The sequence below is a fragment of the Zootermopsis nevadensis genome, unplaced genomic scaffold, assembly GCF_977971745.1.
Source record: "Zootermopsis nevadensis isolate Lab colony 2312 unplaced genomic scaffold, Znev_1.0 Znev_ptg000024l, whole genome shotgun sequence".
Classification (NCBI taxonomy): domain Eukaryota; kingdom Metazoa; phylum Arthropoda; class Insecta; order Blattodea; family Termopsidae; genus Zootermopsis; species Zootermopsis nevadensis.
Window position 1 is genome coordinate 6,543,983 of NW_028259156.1, and position 6,630 is coordinate 6,550,612.

General features: G+C 37.0%; 1 pseudogene across 1 annotated transcript in view; it reads left to right on the forward strand.

The window, feature by feature from the left end:
* The window catches only part of LOC110833085 (uncharacterized), a 45,404-nt pseudogene that overhangs the window by 3,601 nt on the left and 35,173 nt on the right, over window positions 1-6,630 (forward strand). The window contains exons 3-5 of the transcript XR_015536960.1: window positions 1,562-1,695; window positions 2,801-2,889; window positions 5,696-5,828. The product of XR_015536960.1 is annotated as an uncharacterized LOC110833085 (transcript). The remainder of the gene's footprint in view (window positions 1-1,561; window positions 1,696-2,800; window positions 2,890-5,695; window positions 5,829-6,630) is intronic.

Below are 6,630 nucleotides of genomic sequence, written 5' to 3' on the forward strand. Positions count from 1 at the left end.
TAATATTTGGAAATGAATTAGGAATTGCCTTAGCCAAGAACTTCATTGCATCTTTGGTTTTTGGAGTTATGGTATCACTGCTGTTCATTCTTTCTACAATTGTTAAAAAGTAGGTATTAAAATAGTTAGCTATAAGTTTAGGATCATTTACTCTGTTACTATTTATCATTAATGGTGGGCTTTCAATGTCTGTAGATTGTTTGCCAGTTTCCTTTTTTACAATTTTCCAAACAGTTTTTACTTTATTTTCAGACTCTACTATCAATTTATTGTAATGCATGCGTTTAGCTTCTTTAATGACTTGAGATAAAATTTTGCAATATTTTCTATAGTGTTGCTTCAATAGTGGGTTATTACTGGACCTGCTACTTAGGTAAAGAGCTCGCTTACATTTGCATGATGTTTTGATTCCTTTAGTTATCCATACATTGGTTTCAGACAATTTTTTCTTTGTTTTAGTAGGAAAACTTTTTTCAAATATGCTTAAAAAGATGTTTAGAAAAGAATTGAACTTCGAATCCATATCACCACCACTGAGTAATAATTCCCAATCTTCACTACTGAGATGTTGTATAAATTCATTTAAAGTGACTTCATTTATCACTCTAGTTACCTTCTTATCATTGCGAAAGTTAGAAATAAGGTTTATGTTTTTTATAACTAATAGTTGAGCATCATGATTAGATAGCCCATTTATTACCGGTTTAATGGAAATGTGTTCAAACCTGTAACTATCTACAAAAATATTATATTATTGTGTGCAATGGTGGAAATTTGTTTTGGGAATGAATAATATATGAACATTTAATATATTTTTGGAGGTTAATGTCTTGACTGTGGAGCTCACTTATAATTTACTGAAAATTCAATAAACCGACGATATGGACGCTACTTAATGGATGGTGTTTGACAATTGATGTAACGAAAAGGCTGATATTTTTAATGGGTATATGTACAGACACAAGTACAGAAGACAAACTTAGTGTTGGTATGTGAAATGTCGAAAATAATGGTTCTGTATTCATCTTGGGCAGTGATATAAAATGTTATTCTGTCATCTGTATTGATCAATTGCATATAACCACTTTATGGTACATAATTCAACAAATGTTTTCTAGGTTTAAAGGAACAAAAGTTTGTATTATTTTTGCGTTCACCAGTTTTGGCTGTCGATGGGGTGTATGAGTTTAAGGAAACACAGCTTCTTATCACTGAACAATTTGGTTTTTTCTTATTATAACTATGTGGTTGGCTTACAGTTGCACTTGGTACATCACTGATGGGTAGCTAAAGGAAAATTAAGGAATGGACATCACTCCAGCAGTGTCTTATTTTGAGGTCATGGGTTTCCATCTTATTCTGGATACCATCTCTGCGACTTTCCTCAGTTCCACAAAGCAGATGCTGGGATAGTGCCCTAAAATAGGTTGGGACTGCCCCTATAAAGCATTTTAAATTCACAGCCATTATTGCACAACTTATGCAGTTGATGAAACAACTGTAATGAATCAATAATCATCATAATTGTGTTACTATCATCATCAAATTGTATGTTTTGCAGATATGAATGAGTTTCCACTACAGATGAAGCATAAGAAACATAAGCATAAAAACATAAAAAGAAGAAGCTATTAGATGCAAGTGAGGGTTCACAGGACTTGTCATTTGATGATGCTGATAGCATCATAACCAAATAAACATGTAAGTGAAACAATAATTTATTTATGCTTTATAATAATGTCTTACATCAAGCATGATGCACCCTAGTGTCATCTTTCGTTGCATTATTTGTTGTAATTTATAGCCTACTGCCTTTATTTTGTAAGGAAAAACATTGTTTTAGTATCATGTCTCTATGTAGCCATCTGTGTTGCCCAATGAACTTTTAATCAATTAACAAATTTACGTGAAACTTGGCAGAGTTAATATGCGTGCCACTATGACCAATCATACCTTTATAATAAATAATATCAAATTTGCTGTGATCATCGCCTTGGAGATTTCTGAGGTTTGTAATTGGAGTGGCACTAGTGTCACTGAAATTTGATGTAAAATGTAAATAATAACATAGCACTTGTGCAAAATCTGTATTTAATTTTTGGTTTAATGTTCATAATTAGTGAACCATTGGAGCTCAGCATGTGATCTGTCAAAATTAAGACATCTTAAACATTTCTACAAATTCTATGTGAAATATATTTTATACAAACAGTTATTAAAAAGTTGGAATCTGCTGCAGTGGAAATTATGCTCAGAAATGGTGTACTAAAATGAAAATAATGAAGTTGCAGTTCCTACTAGCCTTGCCATGACTGGAGCACCTGGATGAAAGAAGATGTCACACATTTTTCACAGATATCATTGTTTCTTTATTAGCTTGTTTATAACTTACTGAATATATTTTAGTTTTATATATTTATTTGAAGTCTGAAGATATTTGGTGATGGTGTGTTATAATCTATAAAAGTGGAATTTTTAACACTGTCTGTATTTCAATAAAGTTACAACATTTTAGAAGCTAGATCTGTCTTCAGGTAAAACAGAAAGGATAGAAACCCTAGACATTAGGTTCCCTGGTTCAGGTATCCTCAGACCTAGACTTGGAAATATAGATGATGGACAAAGTCCAATATTCCAATTTTACAGTTTACTGTATTTAGTTCTTTGAATTTCTTTTATGGAATGCTGACTTTAATATTTTTCCAGTGCTGGTCAGTCAAGTTCTACTGACAAAATGAAAGACAAGGGATCTCCAGCTAAGGTAATGGATAGGTCAGGGCAAGTGGGATCCTCTCCTAAGGCATCAAAGAAGAAAAAGGCAAGGATAGTGGGACATCAAGTGAAGAAGAAAGATGGTTGGATGTGATTGAATCTGGTGAACTAGAAGAGGTTAGTTAGTTCTGCTAATTTCTTGTCGTGTTCCTTCTTGCATGTTCTTATATGGGTTATTGAAACTAGACCAAGATAGTTTACTGTGCAACTTACATTTTGCATTGTAGCAGGCCCAGGTTTACTTTAATTTGCCTGTTTTGTAATGACTGTGGTGAAAGAATGGTAGTACGAATGGATCCTTGTACTTTTTGCTCAGTACCAATATTTATCATCTGCAATATAATTAATTAGTAAAGTGACTGGCTGTGAATTGGATGGCCATGTTTTAATTTCCATCAGGGATGGCATAATATTCTGTGCCACCACCACATTCATACTAGCTATGGGCTCACCCATTGGGTGTCAGGGGCTCTTTCCTCAGGCAACAACTTCTTGGTATCTCCAGCTTTATGCTTACATGAAAATAGTCTTGTGTTAGCTGGTTTGACATTAGTAAAAATGTCAAACAAAGAGGTAAAGATTATATTTTTCTAATTTCTGTACTGTCTTGCCAGTATCCTTAATATCAGCTTCTCTGACATTATTTATGTGATGTCACACACACACACACACACTTATGATTTTAAGATCGTTATAAATTTTTTGTACCGGGGTCCTTTCCTGGGGGTAAAGTGAGGCTTGGGCGTGATGCTGACCACTCACCCCCATCTAGTGCTGAGGTCAAGAATGAGTAGAAGCTATTCTTCCTCTCCCCCCAAGCACCTACATGTTGTATAGTGGGACAGCTTTACTTTTACTTCATAAATTGTTTGTGAGTTGTAGAAACTAGTTCACATGAATGTCACAAATTTGCAAATATTTGGGAAACAGAATAACAAGTCAAAATAATAATCATATGAAATTAAGAGCAGATTAAATATGGTTACTGCTTGCTTTCATTTCATATGAATTTTTTTTCTCCTGATTTTCTCTAAGTGCGTAAATACAAAAATACAGAGTGTTCAAAAAGTCACGCAACCTTATGGGGAAACTATTTATTTCACAGTAAGTGCTGGAAGTGGCCACCGTTCTGTGTTTCACACAAGTGGACACGGTTAATCACGTTCTTGAAGACCCTTTGCAATGTTGGCCATGGGATTGCATCGACACAATTCTGAATGTTCGCTTACAATTCCTGAATACTGTGCGGATGAGTTGCGTAGGCGACATCCTTCAGGTTCAGGGTGTTAAATCAGGAGATTGCGCTGCCCACAACCCCCTTGAGATCAATCAGCCTGGAAAACACTTTCCCAGGTAAGCCATAGTGTTTCTGGCTGTGTGGGTTGTGGCATTGTCCTGTTGAAACCACGTGATCTGCTTCTTCTCTGCCGATAACGTGTTAAGAAATTCTTGCAACATCGTAACGTACCTTTCACTGTTCACTGTGTGTTGGAAGAATGTCATGAAGATGTGACTACGTGACATGGCACACCATACACCAAGTTTCTGTGAGTGCAGAGGCTACTTGTGCAGCTCATGTGGGTTTTTCGCGGCCCATATTCGAGAATTCTGGGCATTGATGTACCCATTGATATGGAACCACACCTCGTCAGACCAATAACAATCATCCAGTTCCTCCCCATGCGGCATTACAGATTCCATGAACCACTGACAATAAGCTTGACGAAGTTGAAGGTCTCCAGGTAGCAGTTGCTGGACGGCACGGATTTTTTAGGGGTACATTTTCAAGCACCTGCGCAACGCCGTGTGGGCACTGCCGACGGAGAACCCGGACTGACTTGAAAGACGTCGAACAGACTTCCTGGGACTCACAGCATATGCAGCTTGCACGTTGACCAACTTTTCCTCTGTTAACACCCTCGGTCGACCGCTTCTCGATGCGTCCTCGACTTTCCCTGTCTCCTGAAACTTGTCGTGTAGCCGCATGATGGAGGATTTGTTTGGAGCAACTGTACTTTTCTGAGAAGGCCTCCTGCATCCTGGCATAACTGCCGAAGCGGATATACTACATGACAATAAATATACGCTGCTGCAAGGTGTACCCCATGGCTACTCAATGTTCTTTACCACTTGGACAAAAAAAATTACATGTGTTGAACAACAACATGCGTTTTCCCATAAGGTTGTGTGACTTTTTGAACACTCTGTACATAAACCTCTTCTTGAACTTATTATTTTATGTGATGTGAAAGTTTGACTCTTACTCTGAGGGAAGAATATTTGTTTGAGAACAACGTAGTGATGAGGATATTTTAAATTATTAAATATGAAGTAAGAGAATAATAAAAAATAAAGCAAGAACTTCACAGTTATACACCATTTAACATTGTTAGGGCAATTAAGTTGAGGAGGAGATTGGTAGGACATGTGGCACATATGGGGGGAAAATGAAAGGAGGTCGTTGTGTTGAACTAGGCATAGATAGAAGGATAGTATTAAAATTAAGCATGGATAAACAGAATGTGAAGATTTAAACTGCCTCAGGATGGGAATCCAGTGGAGAGGTCTGTGAATATAGTGATGAACCTTTGATTTTTCTAAGAACAGGAATCCTTGACCAGCTGAAAATCTGTCAGTTCTTCAATGAAGAGTATGCATCCTGGTATTAGTTACCATATGTCAAGCTGCTTGTTGCATTCTTGAGGATGGAATAAGAACATGAATGCTGGACTTAAAATTTTATGTTTGTCATACATTTATAGTGATTTTATTTTTTATTTTTCTTTTGTTGTTCCTGTTTACATTTATTGTATAGATGTGTAGGTTTATTTATTATTGTTTTTGAAGAACAATTTAAAATTTTCCCTCGGACCTTTATTCTTTTTTAGAAACACCGCTTTGTATGAAACTCTTTGCCCTGCAGGTAGATGAAGAACTGAAAAAAATCAAACCTAAAGATCCAAAATTGATGACAGCTCAACAGAGAGCCATGTTTGAGCGAAAAACAGACAAGGAACCAAGTCTTGGAGGAGAACAGCTTCTGGCTCTGCCATCAGGTAAACTTACTGGATATTGCTGATATTGGTGATGTGAAACTGAGTCTTATAACATATTTTATTGTAGTGTCAATAAAATCCTCTTAGGTAGTCTACTACATCAGTTGGTTATAGGAATAAACTGATGTTTTGGGAACCATCCCCTTCCCCTATCATCAGGGTTCTGTTGTGAGTCGATGCCTTGAACATCACCTGTATGTACCTGCCCAGGACTGGTGCTCATTGCTATGGATTCTTTTTCTAGCTGGGATATAGATCATCTTTATAGGTTTAGCCAGCAGTCTGCTGATCTTGTTTGTGGTACAGTGCTGGTATGGAAACATGGCTACACTGGCCGGCTCCACACACTGCAGCAGTGGCATGTCTTTAGGATAAATTACTTGATTAATCTCATAGTTGCTATATCCATTTTGCCTGAAGGTGTTCCTGAGGTGCTCAATTTCACTCCCAAGACTTTCAGTGTCGCAAATGCTGCTCTCTTTTGAGATGGATGGTGTTTGGTCTTTGCATGGATATATAGATCTGTGTGCAGAGTTTTTCTGTATACTGTATGTCCAAGTGACCCACCTGCTTACTTAGACGTCCAAGAATGTAAGACCAAACGTTGTGGTCAAGTAGTTAACACTCCTGTTTTGTATGTGTGAGGTTTTGGTTAAAATATTGTCCCAGAGACCAGCTATCGTGATGGGTTTTTCGTGATTTACCTCAGTCCCTCCAGATAAATTCCGGAATAGTACCTTAAATTAGGCGACTACTGCATCCTTCCACATCCTTTCTAATTCATTGTTACCTTTCATCCTCT